The following is a 14347-nucleotide window of genomic DNA, read 5'->3' as shown; positions in this document are numbered from 1 at the left end:
CTGAGATTAATGTTAGTGAAAAGGATGGGGCTTTTAACCTTATCCACTCTGGGAGACCAAATTCAAATCAGATTTGAATCTGGTAACCTCCTGATAAGATCAGGAGTAAACTAACTTTATCTGCAGATAGGATTAAGATGATCCTCTATCCAGATACTGATTTGGATTGGGATAACTCCTGATTAGGAGGTTTCTTAATCAAGAAGAAAAGAGGAGAAACCCTAAGAAAATACATCAGATTTCGAACCATCCTTTGGACACACAAGGGATACCTTCTGCGATTTTGAGATTAGATCTCATACTCTCCAGAAAAGAAAAAAAAAAAGGCAGTTCAGCTTTTTGGTTTTGGTTCTCTCCTCCTCCCGCCGCCATCTGCCATTGCAAGATTGGATCTTTGCAAGAAAAGAAAGTCAAGAAATCTATTCTTGACATCAGTCTTGCAAGAAAGACTGAAAAGGTTACAGTGTTTAGTTCTTCCAGAGGATTCTTGTGAGGGATCCTATGTGTTGGATGCACCCTACTGGTTCGGTTCCATCCACAGCTGTGTCATCTTCAGCAGGAACGGATCTTGGAGCGTTCTTTGGGCGTGAACACCAACTTTGGGAGATAGTGCTTCTCCAGATCAGGTATATTCCTCCCATTTACCTTTTGGTACAGATCTGGTTTGATTATGGTTCAAGTAGGATCCTTGAATAACATATTCTAAATTTAGGGAATATGATTCCCAGTTGGGAGAAGGTAAGAAATTTTTGAAATTCGCCCACCCATTCCGCAACCTTTATGGCGTCCATTGGATGGATCCTACCATTCTTTCAGTGGTATCAGAGCCATAGGTTCGAATCTTGAACCAAAAGAAAATCAGATCTGACCCTGCGCAGATGGATAGAAGGTGTTCTTTCAAGATTTGCGCAGATTGTTTTCTTTTTCAAGAAACTGTTTCTTGTTAAGGGCGATTGATCTGAAATTAATTTTTTTTAAATCCAAAATTTTATTTAGAATTTTTCTTTATTTATTTTGATTTAATGGACTGTTCAAACCTGGAGATCGCAGTGCAGTTTTAGCGCAGATGGTCTGCGCACCCTTTTTCTTTTATTTATTTTATACAATTCGGTCTGTAAATAATTTTTTTTTATTTTTAGACTGAATGTATAGGATTTGATCAAGAATGTAATTAATAGAAATAGGATTTCTGTTTTTTATTTTTCTTGATTAAAGAAGAAGGAAGAAGAAGGCGGCGCTGGAGATTTGCAGTTGGAGAAATCGCTTTCTGCGATTTGCAGTTTGTGAAACTGCAACCCTTGTGATTAACCTCTGTTTTGCAGGTGGTGCGAACAGTCCATGGATTGATTTGTGATTGTTTGAAATCAAAATTATTAATTTCAGATCTGTCGTGAATTAATTCTTGAATTGAAAATCAGTTCTGGATCCTCTCGGACCAGATTGGACCAAAACTGTTTGGACCGAATCTGGGGTTCAAAAGGGACTGTTTTTCAGTCCATATTTCTCACATTTATTGTTCCAAATCTGATGTTCAATTACAGGGATTAATTTGGCCCACCTGTAAAGCCCAGTTTTAAAGGGTTAAAACTGCAAAAGCCCATTATTGTGAGATGAGCTGTATGGGCCGAACTGCTATCTGCGATTCAGCCCATACACCTAGTAGACATTAATTGTTAATGACTTGGATTTTAAATGGGCTATTCGATGGGCTTTACAGCAGTTAATTGATTGGATCAATTCCTCCTCTACATGTGATGTTTGGATGTTTGATGTGCTGCGACCATGGGCCATAAGTACTTGGCCCATGATGACACGTTAGTGGCTCTTGCGCACACCATGGCTGAATGCACATCATTGCCATGGTGTCCCTAGAGGTCATTGGATGATCCCCTCTTTGCTTGGTTGGCCCCACAACCCTGAAAAGGGATGCGTACGGAACCCCTAGCCGATTAAGGCCCACCAGAAATCTGACTTTATGAAAGTCAGTGGGAGCCACTCTGGTTTGACCTAAATTAAAAATAGGGCGTAATTTTGTTCCCTTCGGCAAATATGAATGCATGTGATAGGGAGATCCATTTGATGGACTCTCTAAAGGCCTTCCGTCATTAGCACAATGATAGGTCCTTTAGTAATGAGGAAACGCACCATAAAATTGGGCTATCCATTTGCTGTTGGATCTATTAGAGTGTTTCATAAGATGATAGGGGCGTCATAGACCGATGTGGGAGAGGCTTCACCAGAAAATGGGAACTCTCTCACGGTACCTTGGCGTAACCTGAATATGATGGGTGTGCACTCACTGGACAGAAAGGTTTACTTGAAAACGGCTCTGAACCTTGTCTGACAGAGGCCAAAGGGAAACTCATTTGATGAGTGGATATGATCCGTCACAGAAAGGTGGTGGGGTTATGCTGCTGAAACAGTTGGCTTCACGCTCCCCATGTGATTTCCCACATTTCGTCGTCTCCGTCGCTGAGAAAGGAGGGAAATCTCAGAGATGAACAAATGGGAATGGAACATAGATTAAAAGCCATATCTATGTAGGTAACATGAATCAAAACAAGGTTGTGGACTAATGATTTTGCTGTTTTATCAGAAAATGGCAAACGGTCAATTTGCAAAGCTTCTAGACGATAACAAGCTTAAGGGCCCCAACTATGCCGACTGGTACAGAAATCTTATGCTGGTCCTAACTTCCAAAAAGTTAGACAAGGTGGTGAAAAATCCTGCCCCGGAACATCCGGGTGATAGGGCTTCTGAGGCCCGTAGGAGGGACTACCAAGATTAGGAGGATAAGAACTCCCTAGCCCATTGCTTTGTCATTGCCTCATTAGACAACTCAATACAGAGGCAGTTCGATCAAATCAAACTAGCCAAGGACATATTGGACAGTCTAAGGACAATGTATGAAGAGCAGAACCGTTCTACTCGACAGAAGGTCCTGAAATTGTTCATGACCGCGCAGATGACCAAAGGGCAGAAAGTTCATGACCATTGTCTTCGGATGATGGGATACATTAATGAACTTGAAGCTCTTGGCACGCAAGTGGATGCCATCCTAAATTCTTTGCCCTCTTCCTTCAATGCGTTCACTATGAACTACAATATGAATAAGCTGAATGTCAGCGTCCAGGAACTCAGCAATATGTTGTAGAGAGCCGAGGATTTACTCAAAAAGGATGAGCCTGTGGTTATGCTTGTTGAATCTAACAAATTGGGCAAGAAAAAGAGAAAGGCAAAGATGCCTCAGAAGAAGGCTGCCAAACCTAAGAAGCAGAAGAAGAACAAGGCATCTGATGTCTGTCACTTCTGCAAGCAGACCGGCCACTGGAAGAGGAATTGTCCTGCCTACCTGGAATCTAAGAAAGGTAACATCGAAACTTGTGTCATAGAAACTAATATGTTAGTTACTTCTGTGTCCTGGTGTGTTGACTCCGGGGCTTCAACTCATGCGTGTAACTCACTGCAGGGGTTCAAAGTTAGCAGAAGGTTGAGTAAAGGTGAAGTGACATTGTTCTTGGGAACGACTGCAAGTGTTGTAGCTGCAGCAATAGGAACCGTAGAATAAGTTTTTAAAGAAGGAATACTTGTGCTTAAAGATTGTCTTTATGTACAGAACTTGAGAAGAAATTTAATTTCTGTTTCAAAACTGTGTGCTGATGGATATACTGTTTATTTTAGTAATATGATTACTGTTAAACGGAATAATAAATTCATCGCATGCGGGGAACAAGAGAACGGTCTCTATGTTCTACATCCTTCTCTGGAAACTAACTTAACCGAAACTACGTCGGTCGAAAATCCCAAGAAAAGGAATCGTGATACAGTAAGTCCATTGTGCCTCTGGCATTACCGACTTGGCCATATCGGTATTGACCGAATCACAAGGCTGGTAAAGGATGGTTCTTTGGATTTTCTAACCGTAGAAAATCTTCCCACTTGTGAACCTTGCTTTCAGGGTAAGATGTCTAAGCGGCCATTTGACGGTAAGCCTGAAAGATCTGAAGGCAGACTTGACCTAATACATACTGATGTATGTGGTCCCCTGAGTGTTAGGACACGGAATCAACACGTGTATTTCATCACCTTTACAGATGATTTTTCACGATATGGTTACGTGTACCTAATGAGACATAAGTCTGAGTCATTTGAAAAGTTCAAAGAGTTCAGGCAGGAAGTCGAGAAACAGTTAGGGAGAGAAATTAAGGCCCTTCGATCAGATCGAGGTGGCGAGTATCTCTCTAACGAATTTAGGGACTACTTGAGGGACAATGGGATAGTGTCACAACTAGCTCCTCCTGCTACACCTCAACTCAATGGTGTTTCAGAGAGGAGGAATAGGACCTTGTTGGACATGGTCTGGTCGCTTCTCGTACGCTCACAATTACCCACATCCTTTTGGGGATACGCATTAGAGACTGCTATCTACGTGCTGAATCGGGTTCCAACCAACTCAGTTCCGAAAACTCAATATGAGCTTTTGACCGGAAGGAAGCCAAGTGTAAGACACTTGAAGATTTGGGGTTGTCCTGCACACGTTAAAAGAACAAGTGCGGACAAGTTGGAATCTAAAACCAGTCGTTGCCTGTTTATAGGCTACCCAAAGGATTCAATGGGTTATCTATTCTATGACCCAAGTGAGCAAAAAGTGTTCTGCAGTCGAAACGCCCAATTCTTAGAAACTGATTACATCCTGGACACTAATCGTCAGGAAATAGTTCTTGATGAGGAGAGCTTAGGAGCAGTGGGAGATGTCCCACAAAATCCAGGTAATGACCAACCTAGAAGAACCACCCGGGTATCCAGACCACCAGTCCGATATGGCTATGACCAGGATAGTTACCTGGTGGAAGCCTTGAATTGTGAAGAGGATCCCATGACTTACGCGGAAGCTATGTTAGACATAGACTCCCAGAAGTGGGTGGAGGCCATGAGAGCTGAGATGGACTCAATGGAGACCAACGGAGTCTGGACTCTAGTGGATCCGCCCTCTGGGGTAAAAGCAATTGGTTGCAAATGGATCTACAAGAGGAAGAAGGGTCCCGATGGCAGGATTGAGACCTTTAATGCTCGTTTGGTGGCGAAAGGGTATACTCAGAAAGAAGGCATCGACTATGAGGAAACCTTTTCGCCCGTGGCAATGCTTAAATCCATTAGGATCCTGCTAGCTGTAGCAGCGTACCATGACTACGAGATTTGGCAAATGGATGTCAAAACAGCGTTCCTGAATGGAGATCTTAGTGAATATATCTACATGCAGCAACCACAAGGCTTCATTGCTACTGGTCAGGAACACATGGTATGTAAACTTAATAGATCCATATATGGACTTAAGCAGGCTTCTAGGAGTTGGAACATCCGTTTTGATTCTGCAGTCAAAACGTTTGACTTTGAGCAGAATCTGGATGAACCCTGTGTTTACAGGAAATCCAGTGGGGATAAGATCACCTTTTTGGTCTTGTACATGGACGATATCCTACTCATTGGGAATGATGTAGGAATGTTGACTTCGGTCAAGGTATGGCTATCACAGTAGTTCTCCATGAAAGATCTTGGAGAAGCTTCGTACATACTGGGTCTTCGACTCTATAGAGATAGATCGAAGCGGATAATTGGATTATCCCAGGCTGCTTATATTGACAAAATTGTCAAAAGAAACAGCATGGAAAACTCCAAGAAAGGAAACGTTCCATTCAGGCACGGAGTCACTCTCTCCAAGAAGATGTCTCCCAAGACTTCTGAGGAGATTGAGAGCATGAGAGACGTTCCCTATGCCTCAGCCGTAGGGAGCATCATGTATGCCATGCTGTGCACTCGCCCAGACATAGCTCAGGCAGTGAGTGTCGTAAGCAGATTCCAGGCAAACCCAGGGCAGGAGCATTGGACTGCTGTGAAGAACATACTCAAATACCTTCGAAGGACAAAAGAGTTTTGTCTAGTATTCGATGGTAGTTCACTGCAAGTTTTAGGGTATACCGATGCTGATTTCCAGTCGGATCCAGATGATAGAAAGTCTACATCTGGGTATGTTTTCACAATAGGATCGTGTGTTGTTTGCTAGAAAAGCAGCAAATAGGGGTCCACTGCAGACTCCACAACCGAAGCCGAGTACATTGCCGCAAGTGAAGCTACCAAGGAAGCCGTGTGGATGAAGAAGTTCATACACGAATTGGGAGCGATCCCATCCAACACATCACCCATCCCGTTGTTGTGTGACAACAATGGAGCGATCGCGAGCCTCGGGCTCACTCGAAGTCAAAGCACATCAAGAGAAAGTACCATGTATTGCGGGAGGTCGTTGGTAGAGGGGACGTCCTAATTCAGAAAGTAGCATCAGCGGACAATGTGGTAGACCCATTGACTAAGCCACTGACACAGAAGGTGTTTGAGAAACACGTGGAAAGTATGGGACTCTGGCTTGTACCAGATTGGACCTAAGTGCAAGTGGGAGCTGTTAGACAGTTTATGTATGCCCTTTGCTTCAATCTGATTTGATGTACTTGTTATTTAGTGGAAATAAATAAAGTGCATGTTTTGATTCATGTTGTTTGGTTTAATTCTGTGTAAAACCCTAAAACTGGACATTTATAGAGATTCATGTTAGTTTTAAATGTTCACAACCGTTGGTTAAGTCTGGGGAGATTTATCCTGCCAAGGCTGATGCTGGTGTGCCCCCAAGTGTTGGGATGGCCTGTCTCAGCCATCAGGGAAGACCCGAGGCACATGCAGTATGGGATTACTTGAATCCTTGAACCGGACCAGATTTCCAGTCTTGCCCTGGACCTTGGAGATAGATGGGCAAAACTGGAAAGTTACACCTGACCCCTAGACTTGATTATGACACTTCACTAGGTGCTGGATCAGGCCACCTTCGATATGCCAATCAGTGAGATCTTTAGCAGGGATCAAAACCTGGGTATGTTGGGGCAGTTTGAGAATTCATCTGAGTGGGTGGTCATAGTGACAGAATCAGCCACTTTGTCGAACAAAGGGTAATGATCGGGAATGCACTCTCTCTGATGGAAACCAAACTGCCGGCAGTTGATTTCAATCGTTGGAATTTTGTTTTGCAAAATTAATATACTTATATTATATGTACGGTTTCAAAAATGTTTTCAAATGGTTTTAATTCCCGGGATCCATGTGAGAGGGAGGTGCGGCGCTGTTCCTTGCAGCCGAGGGAGAGGTCCTCTCTTGTCGGGCAGTGCTTAATCATTAAGGGCTGAGAGGTTAAGTGTAAGACCATTTAGGATAATACCTGATGGGCTTATCTTGCACTTGCCCACAGTCCCTGCGTTTTTATAAGATGGCTTGGCCCAGGGACCACATAATGTAAGTGTTGGGCCCATAGGGTCCATACGATGGACTCAAGGGGTTCATTGAGCTTTTCAGTGAATTCGGCTGGGCCTTGTTTTAAAGGCTGGGCCGAACCCATGTGGCTGGTGTGTAGATCAATGCTTGGGTCCCACGCCATACAAAGAAGTCCAACTGGGCAGCAGATTGGAAACTAATTAAACACTGAATACTTAATGGGCCAAAAGCCCATTTCGAACTGGGCTGATATGATCACCAAAAAGATGGGGTGAATCTGAGATTAATGTTAGTGAAAAGGATGGGGCTTTTAACTTTATCCACTCTGGGAGACCAAATTCAAATCAGATTTGAATCTGGTAACCTCCTGATAAGATCAGGAGTAAACTAACTTTATCTGCAGATAGGATTAAGATGATCCTCTATCCAGATACTGATTTGGATTGGGATAACTCCTGATTAGGAGGTTTCTTAATCAAGAAGAAAAGAGGAGAAACCCTAAGAAAATACATCAGATTTCGAACCATCCTTTGGACACACAAGGGATACCTTCTGCGATTTTGAGATTAGATCTCATACTCTCTAGAAAAGAAAAAAAAAAAAGGCAGTTCAGCTTTTGGGTTTTGGTTCTCTCCTCCTGCCGCCGCCATCTGCCATTGCAAGATTGGATCTTTGCAAGAAAAGAAAGTCAAGAAATCTATTCTTGACATCAGTCTTGCAAGAAAGACTGAAAAGGTTACAGTGTTTAGTTCTTCCAGAGGATTCTTGTGAAGGATCCTGTGTGTTGGACGCACCCTGCTGGTTCTGTTCCATCCACAGCTGTGTCATCTTCAGCAGGAACGGATCTTGGAGCGTTCTTTGGGCGTGAATGCCAACTTTGGGAGATAGTGCTTCTCCGGATCAGGTATATTCCTCCCATTTACCTTTTGGTACAGATCTGGTTTGATTATGGTTCAAGTAGGATCCTTGAATAACATATTCTAAATTTAGGGAATATGATTCCCAGTTGGGAGAAGGTAAGAAATTTTTGAAATTCGCCCACCCATTCCGCAACCTTTATGGCATCCATTGGATGGATCCGACCATTCTTTCAACATCTATATGTATTAGGTCAAGTGTGCCTGTACATCTTTCAGGCTTACCATGAAATGGCTGTTTCGTCATCTTGCCTTGTAAGCAAGGCTCACAGGTGGGAAGATCTTCTACAGCTACAAAATCAAAAGGACCATCCTTTACCAACCTTGTGATTCGGTCAACACCGATGTGGCCAAGTCGGTAATGCCACAGACACGTGGGATTAACTATTTCACGGGCTCTCTTCTTAGGGATTTCAGCCGACGTAGTTTCGGTTATGTTAGTTTCTAGAGAAGGATGTAGAACATAGAGACCGTTCTCCAGTTCCCCGTATGCGGTGAATCTGTTGTTTCTTTTAATAGTAATCGTATTACTAAAGAAGACAGAATAACCATCTGCACACAGTTTTGAGACAGAAATCAAATTTCTTCTTAAATTTTGTACATAAAGACAATCTTTCAGTACAATTATTCCTTCTCTAAAACATAATTCCACAGTTCCTATGGCCGCGGCTACAACAGTTGCAGTAGTCCCCAAGTAGAGTGTTACTTCTCCTTCACTCAGCCTTCTACCAACAAATTGGTTTCTATAACACAAGTTTTGAAGTTACCTTTCTTGGAATCCAGGTAGGCAGGACAATTCCTTTTCTAGTGGCCGGTCTTCTTGCAGAAGTGACAAGCATCCGATGCTTTGTCTTTCTTCTACTTCTTGCTTTTAGTGGCTTTCTTTTGAGGCTTCTTTGCCTTCCTCTTTCTCTTGCCTGTCTTGCCAGCTTCAACAAGCATGGCTACAGGCTCATCCTTTTTAATCAGTTCTTCAGCTCTTTGCAACATATTGCTGAGCACTTGTAAGCTAACATTCAGCTTGTTCATGTTATAGTTCATGATGAACGGATTAAAGGAAGGAGGCAAAGAGTTAAGGATAGCATCTACCTGGGTTGCAAGGTCCAGCCCGGATCCAAGAGCCTCCAGTTCGTTGATGTATCCCATCATCCGAAGACAATGGTCGTGAACTTGTTGACCCTTGGACATTTGTATGGTCAAGAACTGTTTCAAGACCTTTTATCGAGTTGAACGATTCTGCTCTTCATACATTGTCCTGAGACTGTCCAATATGTCTTTGGTAAGTTTGATCTGATCGAACTGCCTCTGTATCGGATTATCCAAGGAGGCAATGATGTAACACCGGTCAAGGGAGCTTTTCTCCTCCCATTCTTGATAGTCTCTCCTTCGGGCGTCAGAAGCCCTATCTCCCGGACGATCCGGGGCAGGATTCTTTGCTACCTTGTCCAATTTCTCAGAGGTTAAGACCAACATAAGGTTCCTATACCAGTCAGCATAGTTTGGGCTCTTCAACTTGTTGTCATCAAGTAGCTTTGCAAATGATCCGTTTGCCATTTTCAGATAAAAGAGCAAACATCAGTCCATGAACTAATTCGATTCATGTTCATTTCATAGATATAGATTTTAATCTATGATCCATTTCCATTTATTCATCTCTGAGATTTCCCTCCTTTCTCAGTGACGGAGACTACGGGTTGTCTCTGGAAATGTGGGAAATCACATAGGGTGCATGAAGCCAACTGTTTCAGCTGCATAACCCCACCACCTTTCTGTGAAGGATCATATCCACTCATCATATGAGTTTTCCCTTTGGCCTCTGTCAGACAAGGTTCAGAGCTATTTTCAGGTAAACCTTTCTGTCCAGTGAGTGCTTACCCATCATATTCGTGAACGCCAAGGTACCGTGAGAGAGTTCCCATTTTCTGGTGAAGCCCCTCCCACATCGGTCTATGACACCCCTATCATCTTATGAAACACTTAGACAAGCCCAACAGCAAATGGATAGCCCATTTTCTGGTGCGTTTCATCATTACTGAAGGACCCATCCTCGTGCTAATGATGGAAGGCCTTTAGAGAGTTCATCATATGAATCTCCCTATCACATGCACTCATATTATCTGGAGGGAACAGATAATTACGCCCTAGTTCTAACTTTAGGTCAAACCAAAGTGGCTCCCACTGACTTTCATAAAGCCAGATTTTGGTGGGCCTAAATCGGCTAGGGTTCCGCACGAGACCTCATGATGAGGTGTGGGGCCCACCACTGAGGGAGGCCATCCAATGACCAAAAGGGACACCATGGCAATGATGTGCATTCAGCCATGGTGTGCAAAAAGAGCCACTGTCGACTGAGCATGGGCCAAGCACTTATGGCCCATGTACGTAGCACATCACACATCCATACATCACATGCAGGGAAGAATTGATCCAATCAATTAATTATCTGTAAAGCCCATTTGAAGCCCATTTTAAATCCATAATATTAACCATTAATATTATTCAGGTATATGGGCCGAACGGTTCAACCCATATAGCTTTGTGTGTTAAGTGGGCTTTTAGCTGTTTTAACTATTTAAAACTGGGCCTTTACAGGTTGGGCTGAATTAACCATTTAATTAAATATCAATCCTTAGGCCCATTAGTGGGAAAATTAGGGCTGACTTTCAGCCTTGATTAAACCCTAGATTCGGTCCAAACAGTTTGAACCAATCTTTACGTGCTGAATCGGGTTCCAACCAAATCGGTTCCGAATACTCCATATGAACTTTGGACCAGAAAGAAACCAAGTGTCAGACACTTGAAGATTTGGGGTTGTCCAGCACATGTTAAAAGAATGAGTGCAGACAAGTTGGAATCCAAGACTAGTCGTTGCCTATTTGTAGGCTACCCAAAAGGCTCTGTAGGTTATCTATTCTATGACCCAAGTGAGCAGAAAGTGTTCTGCAGTCGAAATACGCAATTCTTGGAAACTGATTACATCCTGGACACCCATCGTTAGGAAATTGTTCTTGATGAGGAGAGCTCAGGAGCAGTGGGAGATGTCCCACAAGTTCCAGGTAGTGACCAACCTAGAATATCCACTCGGGTATCCAGGCTACCAGTCCGTTATGGTTATGACCAGGATAGTTACCTGGTGGAAACCTTGACTAGTGAGGAGGATCCCGTGACTCATGCGGAAGCAATGTTGGACATAGATTCCCAAAAGTGGGTGAAGGCCATGAGAGTAGAGATGGTCTCAATGGAGACCAATGGTGTCTGGACTCTAGTAGATCCGCCCTCCGGGGTAAAAGCAATCGGTTGCAAATGGATTTACAGGTGGAAGAAGGGCGCTGATGGTAGGGTTGAGACCTTCAAAGCTCGACTGGTAGCGAAAGCGTACACTCACAAAGAGGGCATCGATTATTAGGAAACCTTTTCGCCTGTGGCCATGCTTAAATCCATTAGGATCCTGCTAGCTGTAGCAGCATACCATGATTATGAGATTTGGCAGATGGATATCAAAACTTCATTCCTGAATGGAGATCTTATTGAAGATATCTATATGCAGTAGCCACAAGGCTTCATTGCTGTAGGTCAGGAAAACATGGTATGTAAACTTAATAGATCCATTTAAGCTTCTAGAAGTTGGAACATCCGTTTTGACTCTGCTGTCAAATTGTTTGACTTCGAGCAGAATTCGGATGAACCCTGTGTCTACAGGAAGTACAGTGGAGATAAGGTTAACTTCTTGGTTCTGTATGTAGATGACATTCTACTCATTGGGAAGGATGTAGGAATGTTAACTATGGTAAAAGTATGGCTATCACAGCAATTCTCCATGAATGATCTTGGAGAAGCCTCCTATATAATAGGTCTTCGACTCTATAGAGATAGATCGAAGCGGATAATAGGATTATCCTAATCTGCTTACAATGACAAAATAGTCAAGAGATATAGCATGGAAAAATCCAAGAAAGGAAATGTTCCTTTTCAGCACGGAGTCACTCTCTCCAAGAAGATGTCTCCCAAGACTTCTGAGGAGATTGATGGCATGAAAGACGTTCCCTATGCCTCTGCCAATGGGAGCATCATGTATGCCATGCTATGCACTCGTCCTGACATAGCTCAGGTAGTGAGTGTAGTAAGCAGATTTCAGGCCAACCCAAGGCAGGAGCATTGGACTGCTGTGAAAAACATACTTAAGTACCTTCGAAGAACAAAAGAGTTTTGTCTAGTATTCGATGGTAGCTCACTACAAATCCAAGGGTATACAGATGCCGATTTCCAGTCGGACCTAGATGATAAAAAGTCTACATCTGGATATGTTTTCACGATAGGATCATGTACTGTTTACTGGAAAAGCAGCAAACAGGGGTCCACTACAGACTCCACGACCGAGGCCGAGCACATTGCCCCAAGTGTGGTTGCCAAAGAAGCCGTGAGGATAAAGAAGTTCGTTCATGAGTAGGGAGTAGTTCCGTCCAGCACATCACCCATCTCATTGTTGTGTGACAACAATGGAGCCGTTGCTCAGGCTAAGGAGCCATGAGCCCACTCGAAGTCGAAGCACATCGAGTGGAAGTACCACGTACTTTGGGAGATTGTTGGTAGAGGGGACGTCCTGATTCAGAAGGTAGCGTCAGCGGAAAATGTAGCAGACCCATTGACGAAGCCACTATCACAGAAAGTGTTTGGGAACACGTCGAAAGCATGGGACTCCGGCTAGTACCTGATTGGACCTAAGTGCAAGGGGGAGTTGTTAGATAGTTTTGTATGCCCTTAGCTTCAATCAGAATGATGTACTTTACGAGTTTATTGTAAATGAATAAAAGTGCATATTTGATTCATGTTCCCTTGGTATGTTTATGTGTAATACCATTAAACAGGACACTTAATGAGACTCGTGTTAGTTTAGAATGTTCACAGCCAGTGGATCGGTCTGGGAGACCTATCCTGACAAGGTTGACACTGTGGTGCCACCAAGTCGGTTGGGGTGGCCTGTCTCAGCTACCAGGGTGAGACCCTAGGCTCATACAGTGTATGATTAATTGAATCTTTGAAATGGACCAGATTTCCAGTATTGCCCTGGACCTTGGAGATTGATGGGCAAAACTGGACTAGGTGTCAGATTGGGCTGCCTTTGATGTACCATTCAGTGAGATCCTTAGCGGGGGTCAAAAAACCTGGGTATGTTGGGACAGTCTGAGAATTCATCTGAGTGGGTAATCATAGTGACAGGATCAGCCCCTTTGTCGGACAAAGGTAATGATCGGGGATGCACTCTCACTGATGAAAACCAAGACTGCCGGCAACCGATTTCAACCGTTGAGATTTGTTTTGTAAAGTATATTTTATATGAGATATAAAAGTATATATATTATGGTTTCTAAAATGTTTGCAAGAAGGTTTTAATTCCCGGGATCCATATAAGTAGAGAGTGCAACACTGTTCCTTGCAGCCGAGGGAGAGGTCCTGTCTTGTCGGGCAGTGTATGATCAATATGGGCTGAGAGGCTATGTGTAAGACCATTGAGGATAATACCTGATGGGTTAATCTTGCATCTGCCCATAGTCCCTGGGTGTTACAAGGTGGCTTGGCCCAGGGACCACTTAGGTTAAGTGTTGGGCCCATAGAGCCCATTTGATGGGTTTCAAGGGGTGCACTATCCACAACAGTGTATTCGGCTAGGCCTTGTAACAAAGGCTAGGCCAAACCCATGTGGCTGATGTGTAGATCAATGCTTGGGTCCCACGCCATACAAGGAAGCCCAACTGGGCAGCAGTTAAGAAGGTTAAGTGAGCACATATGTTTAATGGGCCTAAAGCCCATTTCGAACTGGGCTATTTTATTAGTTAATAAAGGGGCGAATTCTGAGATGGATTAGCAGATAGGATAGGGTCTTGACCCTATCAACTCATAGAGTCCAGATCTGAATGTGATTCAGATCTAGAAACCTCCTAATGAGATTAGGATAAAGCTAATCTAATCTACAGATAAGATAAGGGTTTATCCCTATCACCTAAAATGGGTCTTATCCAAATATGATTTGGATAAGCAGCTCCTAATTGAATTAGGAGCTGATACTTTAGCTTAACAAAAGAAGGAGGGGGCGGCAGCCTTTAGGAGACACACAATCAGAT

Source organism: Nelumbo nucifera, chromosome 2 (genome assembly GCF_055504915.1).
Source record: "Nelumbo nucifera cultivar China Antique chromosome 2, China Antique-T2T, whole genome shotgun sequence".
NCBI classification, from domain to species: domain Eukaryota; kingdom Viridiplantae; phylum Streptophyta; class Magnoliopsida; order Proteales; family Nelumbonaceae; genus Nelumbo; species Nelumbo nucifera.
Note: the sequence above shows the minus strand (reverse complement) of the source record.